The sequence below is a fragment of the Crotalus tigris genome, unplaced genomic scaffold, assembly GCF_016545835.1.
Source record: "Crotalus tigris isolate CLP2741 ecotype Arizona unplaced genomic scaffold, ASM1654583v1 scf7180000017666.379230911805:20528666, whole genome shotgun sequence".
NCBI lineage: Eukaryota > Metazoa > Chordata > Lepidosauria > Squamata > Viperidae > Crotalus > Crotalus tigris.
Genome location: NW_024096552.1, coordinates 5,514,422 through 5,528,281, shown reverse-complemented (window position 1 = coordinate 5,528,281; position 13,860 = coordinate 5,514,422).

The following is a 13,860-nucleotide window of genomic DNA, read 5'->3' as shown; positions in this document are numbered from 1 at the left end:
CTGGCATGATCTACTTTTGACGAACCCATGTTGGCTTTTAGTAATGACTTGGAAAGAACAACATCCAGAATCAGAGGCCCTTTCTAGAGCACATTACAGTACTCCATCAAGAGGTGACCAAAGCAGAAATGACTGTGTGCAATGCTCCTTGATTTCAGAATTCCTGCAACTGTCATGCAAATAAAGTTGTGCAAACCATTATGGATTACAACTTGTATGAACTCCAAGAATACGTCCAGATTATGCATTGGGTTTCTCTGTTGTGTTTTGACACAATCCAGTCCCTATTTATGAGATGGATGGCTGTACAAATTAGATCAATAAGCAAACAACAGGCAAACAAACAAGGAAAAACACTGCATCCAGGGTCTCCTAAAACTGCAAAGCCTCTCTCTCATGCTGAGTCAGAAAGTAAAATATAAATCTAACAATTATATAGGAAGGAAACAACTTCATTCCCTTCCCTTTCCCCAAAGGCCCTAAAAACATTGTTTTGTGAATGGGCATGAGGACCACAAATGGAGATGGAGCTGATCAAGTGGCTGATTTGTTGTTGCTGCCTTAGAGGGTGGGGGGTGGTGATTTTTTTATGGGTTTTTATTATATAGTAAAGTTTTACATATTGTAACTTCCCCAGAGTCAACTATGTGAGAATTGGGTGACTGTATAAATTGTTTAAAATAATAAATAAACCAAATCACTTTGGGTGCAAACAATTCTAAAACAATTGAAAACAGTACAAAATGTTGCACTTATAATAATTGCCAGGAAAGCCAAGAAACAGAGCCCTTCATACATACAGGACCATAGCTCTCACACATAGCTTTTTTAAAAATCTTACAAAATGTCATCATCAGTGCTAATGCTGATGATGGAGCACTGATGATGCTGCCTAGTTGGGTAATGAAATATCTACCAGAAAACAAGCAGGCTCACCAAGCAGCAAGGATTCCAGAGTTCAACCCCTAGCTTCAAAGAATTTGCTGCAGAGAAGTTTGGAAGTTTCTTCCTGGGTCAGCTTTCTTTCTTTCTTTCTTTCTTTCTTTCTTTCTTTCTTTCTTTCTTTCTTTCTTTCTTTCTTTCTTTCTTTCTTTCTTTCTTTCTTTCTTTCTTTCTTTCTCTGTCTCTCTGTCTCTGTCTCTTCTCTTCTCTTTTTCTCTTATTTGTTCCCATTTTCTTATTTTTCTAATTTTTCTTTTATGTTTCTTTAATTTTTTAATCTTATGTACAATCTTTAATAAAATATACTATTTTGTAGAATATATAAAAGCAAGATAGCAGAGTCTGTCATAATGCTAGCCTTCCCTTACATTCAGGTGCATGTAATGCTCCATTCACCAACTTTCCTCCTTCTCTCCCATGGATAGCACTGTCTCCTATCAAATTGCTGACCTGTGTTTTCCAACTGAAAGTGGATCCTGACATTCCTTGGGTATGTGGTCTTATGTCACCTGCTTCTTGAACCGCTGCCCATCCTGACTCTTAAGAGCAGCTACAGATGTAACCACTTCACCCTCATAATACAAACAAAATATATGAGTTAGTTTATTTTGTTTGTTTTTATTAAATGAAATTTTATAAATTGGTTAAGAACAGAACACAAATAAATATTGCACACTGTTATCAGAGGACAAAGAAAAAAGGAAAACAAAAAAAGAAAGAATAAAAATATACAGTGGTCTACTGACAGATCCATACTCATATATAAAGTTGTACACAAATATTTTCATGCATAGTACAATACTTTCTTATAAGCACCCATAATTGTATTGATGAGAAACCATGGAGTGTTCAGAAGATGAGAGAAAAAGGCAATTATTTGTTTTGGGCTTGCTCAGGGAAACACAATGAGAGCTATACTTTGGTTTTTGTGGTTAGCTGCTCCTTTGTATTCAGCTCAGGCCTCAGCAAAATAATATAGCTCTTGGGGAAAAAGATGCAGCTCAACATGCCAGCACTGGAGGCTAAGATGGAGAAGATCTGCACAGCCACCATGTATTTGCCCTTGGTGCTCAGGTAGGTGAGCACAAAGGAGACCCAAACACTACAGAAAACCAGCATGCTGAAGGTGATGAGCTTGGCTTCATTAAAGGCCCCAGGCAGCCTCCGGGCCAGGAAAGCCACAGTGAAGCAGACAACAGCCAGGAAGCCCATATAGCTAAGGGCAGAGTAAAACATGATAGCAGGTCCTTCATTGCACTGCAGGACAATCTCTGCAGGGTGGGAGTGCTTGTCTGTATCAGGGAAGGGAGGAAAGATTGCCAGCCAGATGGAACAAATTAAAACTTGGACAGCAGAGCAAGCAAGAACAAGAGCATTGGCCAACGTCTTCCCGAGCCACTGCCTCATTCTGTTTCCTGGCTTTGTGGCCAAGAAGGCCAGTACCACTGTGATGGTTTTGGCTAAGAGGGAAGAAACAGCTATTGAGAAAATGATAATGAAGGCTGCTTGTCGGACAAGGCAAGTAATTTTTCTTGGTTGACCAATGAAGAGAAAGCTAGTGAGAAATGAAAGGAGCAGTGATGTGAGTAGAATGTAGGAGAGATCCCGGTTGTTAGCTTTGACTATTGGAGTTTTGTGGCATTTAATGAAAATTCCTAAGACAAAAGCTGTGATGAATGACAAAAATAGAGCAAAGGAAGCCAGGATGATCCCCAAATATTCTCCATATGACAGGAAGATGATATCCTTTGGAAGACAGCAGTCTTGACTTTCATTTGGATGCTGATCTTCCAAGCATCTGGTGCAATGGACTGCATCTGCAAAGATAAGCTCTCTCTTACTCATAGGTAATAATCTCTTAGTTGTACTAACAGGAAGTCAATTGGAAAGATCTGGAGGCCTTCTTTAATGACCATGGAGGGCCTTGATTTGATCACAGAAAGGGCTGTACTGGATGAAATAATGAGGCCACTAAAAGCAATAAATTGTATTTAGGGGAATCACAGGTAAGGGTTTAGTGTAGAGAGTGATTTGTGTTTTGAATTTCACATGCTATACTTTAACCTACAGATATAATAATTTTCATGCAGTCTTTCTCTGAGGCCTAAGCATTCTTTTCAAGGTTTCCCCCAGGGTAAAATATTTGAGAAAGGCAAAAGCAGAAAATCAGTTGGCCTTTTGGAAGCAATTATTGCTACTGACCAGCCAATTTTTGAGCCAATAGTTGCTGAAAGTCTTCTTAAGGACCAGCAGAAGAAATAATGCATGATCAAATCTGTCATCGGGACCAGAGGTTTAATCCTCTGAGCTTTTGGATTTGTCCTGTAGCCCATCCTCAAGACATATCCAAAAGGTCAGAAGACTAAACTTCTGGTCCCAATGACAGATCAAGATTGGATCATGCAACATTATCCTGAGACATGTACATTTGCCTTCATTCATGAGAAGAAATAAAACTGATAATAAGTGTAAGTGCTAGGAAGATTATTTCCAAAGCTCAATCAAGTGAAAGCACAGGCACAAACAGATGCAGAAGCAGAAGGATGTTTTTAAATTAAAATTATTATTATGATAAAAATGTAAGACATACTAAAAAAGAAAAAGAAAAAATAGAAGATACAGAAAAGAAAAAGAAACAGAAAAGACAAAAAAATAGAATATTGCATACAACAATAAATGTATATAAAGAAATGATTTTCCATTTTGTCATAATAAGTATAAACCATTTTAGTATTCTCATATTTCATCTCCGATCTATAAAGAAATCCCTTAAAACTTTGTCATTTCAGTACTGATCAGCAAAAGTCTAGAGGTAAAAACATATCCATTTTCACCTTGATCAAATAAACCAATTTTATATTTCTCCTTTTCCTTTTTTTTTTTTTTTTTTGCCTCGTCTCACAAAATCCTTCAAAGTTTTCACAAGTCTCTTTTGTAAGTCCAATATAGGGAGATTATCGAAATCACCCTCTTGGTTTTTGCCCTTTTAATTATTAAAAAAACAGCTGGTTTCTTTGGTATGTTTATTGTATCATCTTTTTCTGTATTTTTCTTATAATTTGTCATTTTTACATACAGATCAGTCTTAGGTTTTTCTGGATAGCTGTCCCTCTTCCATAACATCTTTGAAACACTGTCTATCTATACAAACAATCTCAAAATTAACTTTAGGGTGTATTGTTGAAAAATACCCTTCAGTATGTCATGTTAAAATGTTTTGTTCCATTTTGTATTAGTGTGTAATATTAAATGTTCTTGTTCTTCATTGTAATCTTTACCTTCTTCTCATTCCTTTTAAGATCCAACCTTTGAAGTATTGTCGTATCATTTTTTAAAAAGAATTAAAAACAAAAGAATTTTCCCATGGGAAAGATTCTTATACTCATTCCAAAATCTCATTTCAAATGTATCTGGACTCTCAGTCCATTTGTAATTTTCTAAAATCAAAATTTTAATCAACCGTTTGCTATTTATTCCAGAAAAAAATTAAGTCCTTAAACTTTATTTTTTAAAAAAACTTTTTCTTTGTAGAAAACTGTTCACTTGATTGCTGGTCTAGTTTGGTTGCTGGTCTGTTTGTTTTTCTAGCAATCAAGTTAACAATACCCCAGTCAAGGAATTACCAACACAGACAAAAAGCTGGTAGTAAACAACAGCCTAATGAAGGAACCACTAAGAACACTGAACTAACCAACAAAGCTTAAAGAAAGACTGGCAACAGCTGTGCACATATGGTAGCATTTAAACTTTATATTCGATATAAGCAACTTAGGCATCAGGACAGACTACTGTGATTCTTGCTCAGAATCCAGTTATTGATGACCCTGGCATGGTAACTGACTAAGAACATGTCTCTCACTTGGTTTATGACCCTGGTTTGGTAACTGGCTAAGAAGATGTCTGTCATAAATTTTCAGCTTACTTTGGAATTCAGTTTCACCCAGCTAAAGTTTTGTCTGCTGCTTCCTTCTTTTTGCCTTTTACTCCACCAACTCCTGCTCCCCTTTTGTTGGAAGTTTCAAAAACAAGTCTACCTCTTAACACTGTGTCTGCCCAGGAATTGTGTTTGGCTTCTACAAGGATGCTAAGAAAGGCAGGATGCAAAACTGCTCTTGACTGAGTCCATGGATGTGTGCATGTGTCTGCAATCATCAGACCCAGAGAAATTCATGACTACTTGAATACAGTGCAGGCATGTGCTGCATATATGCTCCTATGTGCTCCAGCAATCTTCTGAAGTTTCTTTTTTGAGCCATTTGCACAGTCCCAATATCAGCCTGAAATAAGAATTTATGTACCATTTCAAGGGGCAACACTTGGCCATAGATTGCTGATATGCTGCCATGTCACATAAAGCCCCAAATCAACAATTCAAATCATTTCTTGCTCCTATTTTTGAAATAACTGAATTCATAAAATTCAGCTCATTGGCCTCTTTTTCAACAGCCTGTTTTCCTTCCTGAGTCACTCACCTTCCTGAGCGGAGATGGTCCCCTTTGCACAAGGAATGCAATCATAGCAGCAAACCAGTCGCCCTCTCTGAACCACCTTGAGGAAGCCAGGTCGGCATCTTTCCACACATCTGGAAGAAGGCAGGGTCTAAGCAGAAAACCAAGAAAAAATGTGCTCATTTACAAACACTAGAAAGTTGAGGATGTGTGGTAAAATTTTAATACAACATATATTTCCAGAAATATACTTATTTTCTTCATTCAAATCTCGATAACTGCCTCATGCAGTACATGAAATATATTGCATTATACAGTGTCTCAAATGGCCATCTGGATAGTAAAGCTCAAAAGAGATGACAAGATTTAGGGTACCTCAAATAGAATTTTTCAATATTTATATAATATAGCTATTAATATAAGGAAAGGAAGTGACATGGAATGATTTTTCTTCCCCACCTGGTTGAACCATTTGGGCCATACTATGGCTTCTTCGTCAATCTTGAATTCAGGCACCGAGGAAGCCTGTCTTTCAATGCTCCCAAATTTCACACTGACAACAGAGTTATTTGAAAACTTCACCCAGTTCACAATATCCAAATCAGCTGCTAGTTCACCATTCTCATTCAAATATATTCCATTGATGGAAGTGTTGTAAATCTGAGAATCTTGCAAGAAAGGGTGAAGCTGGAACAGCAGAGAAGAAATCTAAGTTTAGTACAGATGGACAGCAAATCTCTTGAGCAGTCCCATAAACTTTGAAATAGTTGCTTTTAATTAACCTTGTTCATATACTGTAGCTTATATATTTTGAACCACTTTCCTTTCTTACAAAATTAATGGTCTACGGCAGTGATGGCGAACCTTTTAGAGACAAAGTGCTCAAAAACCGCCTCGCCCCCAGCCCACCTGTCTGCTCCACCCACTTGCCCCTGCTCTACACCCACTCTTCCCCATTCTCTGTCCCCGCCCACTCGCAGGGCCACCCACAACCTCCATGGCCCGCTGCATATCGCCCAGGCATCCCTGTAGCACCATGGCAGCCACGCCCTCCACCCACACACAGCAGCAGCATCTACGCATGTTGGGGCATGAAGGTGGAGTCTTGTCCCTGCTGCCTGGCTGCCATGTTCTTGGCTGCACTGCTCCACATGGCCCGTGCCTGGGGGCGACTCTCTAGGGGGGCTGCTAGTGAGGAGGGGGGCCACTGTGGGAGAGGTAGAGGTAGCCTTGGAGTATAAGCGTGCCATAGGTTTGCCACCACTAGTCTAGGGCCTTCAGAAATGAGATCCATGTGCTTATCCCAGCATATTTTCAATGATCCTGTGTCTCCCTTCAGGGAGAAGATGCTAGCCTCTCATGTGAAATGTGTTGAAGAGGTTTGGGACACAATGATGTCATTCCTTCAGCCACTCCACCCTTTTAAACACATTTTCTTCCAGACTGAGGGTGTGGCTGACATTCTGGCCTTTACAAAGACATTTCAGTCTAATGCACAGAAATCATGCATTAGACTGAAATGTCCATGACTCTTGTGAAATTGATATTTTGCAAATTTTATAAAACATTTTATCACATAAAATTATCCTATAAATTTCATGACATAAATGTCATACAACTGCTGATGGTTGACTGTGCTGTACAGTTGAACATTGGCTATCTTCAATCAGATGCATCTCTGAATAGTTCCCTGAATTTTTAATAACTTTTCCAATGAAGGGAATAATTAGAAGTTCTGCCATTTTTGAAGAAATTAAGGAATCTGTTAAGGAAATATCTCTGTAATGATGCAACAGGTTGTGGATTGTCTAGTGTTACTATCTCATGGATACATGCTTATCTGGAAGACTCTAAATTGCCATGAATCCTGTGTTGTAGATGGAATGTATTTCAATTCTACAAAACAAGGAACTGAGCCCCCTGAGCTTATATGACTCTCCAGGGTTAGGGAGATTCCATACAGTGGCAATCTGCACGGAGACTCTGGAGCAGTGTCCCAAAGTAGCCAGGTGAGCCATCCAGCTGGGGGCCGGGGGGGAGGGATGCAATCCCTTTGTTGTTTAAAAAGCAGATGTTTGGGGATTTATTTTTGGAATGTGCAAAATATCATAACTTTCACTTCTTGAACACTTCAATTATTGCCTTTACTAGGCTAAAAGAGGTTGTTTTCAGTCACAGCCTGTTCCTCCTTTTTGAAGATCTGTGCCATCATTGTTGTTGAATAATGAGGAGAGTTGCTGGAGTTGAACTAAAATAAGGAAGGGTGGACTTTTTTTTTCTTTCTAATTTTGATGGAGAAATATAAGGATTTAAAAGCTTGTGGTTCTATTTTGTCATTTTCATGATTTGTGTGCCTTTATTTAACATTGGGAGTTTGGACTGTTTGTTGTGGGAGGCTGAAAATTTCTGATTTTAATGGATTCCAGGATACCAGCTGATCTATGGAAAGCTTTTTTTAAATTGTCTTTGACCAGAAGAAAATGCTAAAGAACAAAGAAGAAAAATTATTTTGGAAGAGTATTTAAATAAAACAATTCATTTTATAGATCAGTTATGTTCAAAAGATGCTATGAAAGAGATACAAGAGGAACAAATTTTGCATGGTCACCTGGACAGCAAAACTGATAAGGGATCAGAAGATTTAGAGAACTACGGAGAGAACCTTCCAATATTTATATTGTAGGAGAAAGGAAGTGACATGGAATGACTTCTCTTCCCCACCTGGTTGAGCCATTTGGGCTATACTATGGCTTCTTCGTCAATTTTGAATAGGGGCTCTGAGAAAACCTGCCTTGCTCTGCTCCCAAATTTCATACTGACAACAGGATGTCACCCAATTCACAATGTCCAAATCAGCTGCTAGTTCACCATTCTCATCCAAATGTATTCCATCAATGGAAGTGTTGTAAAACTGAGAGTCTTGCAAGAAAGGGTGAAACTGAAACAGCAGAGAAGAGAATCTGCATTTAGTAAAGATGGATACTGAATACCATATATGCTGGTGTATAAGACGACTTCCGGAAGCGCTAAACTCGGCGCCAAAGACGGGGGTCGTCTAATACGCCGAGTCGTCTTATACGCCGGAAATACTGGTAGTTTCCGACATATAAGATGACATTCTAGGAAGGCGACTCGGCGATAAAGACGGGGGTCGTCTTATACGCCGGGTCGCCTAATACGCTGGCATATACGGTATCTACTGAGAAGTCTTATAAACTTGAAATAGTTGCTTTTAATTAACCTTGTTATAAAAATGATAAGAATCATATATTTTGAATTAATTTCCTTTCTTACAAAATTAACAGTCCCAGGTTCTCAGAAACGAGATCCATGTGATTCTCACAGCATAATTTCAATGCAGGAAATAGTTGCTAACCTGCACCTGAAATGTATTTTAAAGGGCATAATGAATTCATTTTTTCAGCCACCCCACACTTCTGAACATATTTTGTCCCAGATGGAGGGCACGGCAAATATACGAAGAAATCATTTCAGATTGTTTTAAACCACAAAGCCAATAGATGCTAATGATGATAGGCCTGACTTAAGATCGACTGTTCATTTGGGTTCTTATTTCTATCTCTATACTCTCCTTTTTGTCTGTGTGTATTGTTACTGGGTGAAATGTTTGAACCAAGATACCTCAAATGCACAGAATGCATCCAAAATCCAAAACCCATGACTCCTACAGGTGGGAATTGAAATTTGGCATATTTTATAAAATATATTAAGAAGGGGACGACAGAGAATGAGATGGCTGGATGGAGTCACTGAAGCAATAGGTGAGAACTTAAATGGACTCCAGAAGATGGTAGAGGACAGGAAGACCTGGAGGAACGTTGTCCATGGGGTCGTGATGGGTCGGACACGACTTCGCAATTAACAACAACGACAACATAAAATATATTGTGACATTAAAAAAATCTCATAACACATTTTATGACGTAAATGCAAAATATCCTAAAACATTTCTTGTGGTCAGTTCCTGAGGTTTAACGGTGGCATACAGTTGAACACCAGCGATTTTCAAAGCAGATACATCTCTGAATATCACCATGAATTTTTAATATCTTTTCCAGTGAAGGGAATAAATTAAAAGCTTTCCCACTGTTGAAGCCTTTAGGGAATGTGGTTGAAAAACATCTCTGAAACAATGACTCAACGAGTCATGGATTGTCTAGAATCTACTGTAGCTAATACATGATAATCATGGGACTCTAAATTGCCATGAGCCCTATATTGTATTTGGAAATATTAATAAATAAATCTGCTCCCCACCAGAACTGACATATTCTAAAGATTCTGGGGTTGCCTATGTATTCTGCATCTTCAGTAGGAATCCATTGTGATGGAAAAGGGAATACCTGCCATGGCTGGATAATTTGCAGTACTGGTATCTCTCCACCACCTTTCAGTCTCTTTTGGGATTGGGAAGAATAAGCTGTATCTAGGGCCCTTGCCAGGGCCCAGACAGTGTGATAGATGTAGGTTCCCTCAAGAGACACAGTTTTTTCAATATCTTCTTGGGATAGGGTCTCCACTGCTTCTTTCTTGGTGCATCTTGTCCAGCCTTTTACCGTAGAGGCAGCCTTGGAGTATAAGCAATAAAATGCTTTCTGTGCAAAATTATGCAGAGAAGTAAAAAGAGGAATGAAATCAATATCTTTTTTTTTCTTTTTCTGGATGAGGAAAGAAAAAAAACCAAGAATGTGTTGATGTGTAATGTCACTGTATGTCAAGTCCACGTTGAGATCCCACAAAGCTGTTGTGACAACGACCTTTCCTGAGGGGGTTGTAGATTCTATACCATTTGGTTTTATGTCCAATATATAATATTTAATTAATACCTCTATTACGATTACTCCATCTAAAAAGAAATTGGCTTCTGAAAAATAAATAAATACATTGATCTCTTTCCATGCTCTTACTGAGGTACGGTCAATGTTCATATGCTCTGTATTCATCCCTGAAAAGGTTTGTGAGAAAACAACACAAATCCCGTTCTTGAACAGCACTGGCACCATCGCTGCTATGAAATGCTTGCCATTGTCAGTGTCTGGAGCAAAGAGACCAACTGATGTCCATTGGAAATGCAGGAGCAATTTGAGGATTCCCATATATTGGATTCCTTCTTTGGGGAGGATGGTGGAGAAAAAGGGGAACTGTGTTTTATCACCCAGAAGATGGGAAACAAAAGAATAACTGACCTGGCAAAGAAAAGAACATGGTGACTGATTCAGTTTCAGGACAGCATTTGCAACTGTTTTGCTTCCAAACTCCAGAGATTCAAATCTATTCTTATTAGCATGATCCTTGGAGACCTACAGTAGATGCTCTCATTGTACCCTGTTTAGTTGGATGCTGCATTAATGAGAGGTGACCAGAGGTGACCAGAGATCAAAAAATATAACCATCTCATTGTGCTCTGTATCTAACATTTGCTTGGAATTTATAGGGTCTTCATTTGGATTTCTATCATCTCATCTATGATTTTCTTTGGATAGTAATTGTTAAAGAATATACTTATTTTGGAGTGTAAACAAATACTGGATTGATATCCCTTAGTCAGATTCCAGTTAATTAGATCCCTCGCCCATTATCATTTTTTTAAGTGAAATTAAAGAAAAGACTTTCTCACCTGGGGGATTTTGCAGTTACTTGACATTAATGAAATCTGGATGGAGATGTCTGTTTCTGTCCCTTCAATTATAGCTAAGAGGTTATTCTGTTTTCCTCCACACTTGTAGTTTGGAACATTTGCCGGCCCAGGAGAGAGCAGATCTACCAAAGCTTCTGATGTTGTTCTGGCATCAAAATGATTGTCATGAATGTTGTAGCCCAGAGTGAGGTTGGGTAAGATCCTGGGATCCTGGTTGATCTCATGCACAGTAAACAAGAAGGGCAGGATTTTCCAGTACTTCGTGGTTACTTTCCTGAAAATACACATGCACACACAAATATACATATATAAATGAATATCCATGTCATTTTGTATCAAAGGAAAGTTATCAATTCCATTTTGATTTCTTTGATTCTCTTGGTTTCTCTTTGTTAAAAACAGATTGTAAGTTTCAAAAAATAAAATCAAAATACAAAATTGCAAAAAAAAAAAAAGGGAAGGGTTGGTGAGTGGAACAACACAGAAAGTTTAACAAGTGACATAGAAAAAGATAACATTAAAAAGTTACCGCTAACTCTCTTTAATATGAATATGTGATATAATAAAATACACTCTTGTTTTAGCTTAACAAAAAAAGCAGATGTAAAACTAAAAATATAAAGATATAAATATCAAATAATCAAATAGTGACAGAAAAATGTATAATATCTCTTAATCTAATATATATATATATAAAACCCATAATGCATCATAATATCAATTCCAGAAATATACATCCTCCTAATTATCTCTATGATCAAAAATCTGTAATAAAACATCCTCTGAATTTAAACAACTACAAAAACCTAAAATAAAAACATATATCTGATAAGTTTCAACAGCACACAACATTTCATTTCACAACATTGAAAATCTTCAAACTGTGGGGACATCTGTTTTATTGTTGTAAAAAGAGGAAAAAAACAGGAATATTAATGGAATGTTCCTGAGAATGGAATAGGAAGAACTTTGGGGGTATTTCTGGAGCAATATTTTTCGGTGGTGTATCTCTTGGCAATACTGTACATCTAGGAGAGGGAATTTGTAGACAGAGAAACAGCAGGAAAAAGCAAGGTCTGAGAAAACCATCCAATGATCTAGTAGAACAAGTCCAAGTGAGATCCCTTCGTGGATGGCAAGTTCCCTGAATTTCATCTTTATTCAACTACTCTTCCCAACATTAGAGAGAGAGTCAGACAAAGGTGTTGGGACACCTCCAGCCCAGTGGTGGGATTCAGTCAGTTCACACCATTTCGGCAGAACCTGTAGCTACTTTTTTGTTGCCCAGGACCAGAATAGACTTCCGGAAGCAGCATCCACACAGAGAATTGGTTGTTCACATATTTGTGTCCCATCACTGCTCCAGTCAGATTCTGTTGACTTAAAGCCAAGTAGAAGGTCTTGTCTAAAGTTAAGGCTTAGCAAAAAAAAATCTTGCATTATGGAAGCTATAAAGCTGCAGGCAGAAATGACATGTTGGCCATTGAATAGTGCCTTCATTTTTATTCAGCACAAACCTCTCTAGCTAAGAGAGATTGTTCATAAAGTAAAGTTGTTCCTCATTGGAAGGTGTCAGAGGACATCTGCAAGTTTTAGAACCAGCAGCAACCAAAGGGAGAGATGTTCTCTTACCATAAAACTTTGTTTGTTGGAGCCTTTTTGAAAATGAATGGTCGAAACGTAGTGGTTGTTGCAGGAGTGATTCCACTAATGAGGTAGTCACCAGGCTTGAAATAATTCAATGGATCCGTCTCATCCCTTTCTAAAGTTAAGGGGCATCTGGCGTTTAGCGTCTTGCAGGATATCTGGGAGAAGAGCAGCATCAGGAGAAAGAGCAGACCCATTTCCACTTCTTGCAGAGTCAAGTGGCTCTCAAAGAACTAGAGGAACAGTTCACGGAGACAAAGGGCTCTTGCAATATCACAACTGCATTTGTGGCTTTCCTACCACAGATGAAGGCTAGAGTCCACAAGGAATTCATCTGAAGATCTCAAGGTTTAAAGCACAGAATCACAATCTCACAATGATATTAAAGGCTTTAATGTCCCTAAGTTCCCAAGCTCTGATGAAAGATGCCTCCCGCATTGCTCTTGAAAGTGATGTTTATGTCAATTCAACAGTGATCTTTGGAGAACTCTCTGGAGATGAGATTGGAAGACAGTCAATAAATCTGTAAGGAGCCACCCCACTTTGCATCTTAAGAAGACAGAACTCTTGGAATATTTCTTCCAACAGGCATCCTTTATTAAGAGAAAATGGTTTCAGGGATACTAGACAGGACTTGGGGGCCAAGCCCTTTGGTTCAAGGTTTTAAGGGGTTCCCAGCAACTCTACCCCACCATCCTTCCAATGAAAATCCCAGGCGTTACATTTCCACCCCCTTTTTCCTCACTGCCAGAGGAAAGGAGACTTCAGAGGGGGGTAGATGAAAACTGATGGCCCCATTGTTATGGTTAGTCCTTTTGGTGGTATCCACATTCAGTCCCTTTTGAAGTTGTACTGAAGGAAGTGAGGGCCATAAAACCCCTTTGTTCACCCCCCCTTCCCCTTCATCATATGACAGAATCCAGAGAGAGCAGAAATGGGGTTTTCCATAGTCGATAACTAGAGATGAAATATAATTGGATTCTGACATCCTGCCCCCTTAAAAATAAGATAGATCCACCTGAAAGAAAAACAAAACAGGTATAAAATTTAGTCAGGCTTTTTAGGATACTCTGTGTGAAACTTCTTTAATAGCTTCGGGGCTCTGACATGACGTTTATGGACCCACTCATTTTGTGAAGCAGGGAGGTGTTTCCATGCAACTAG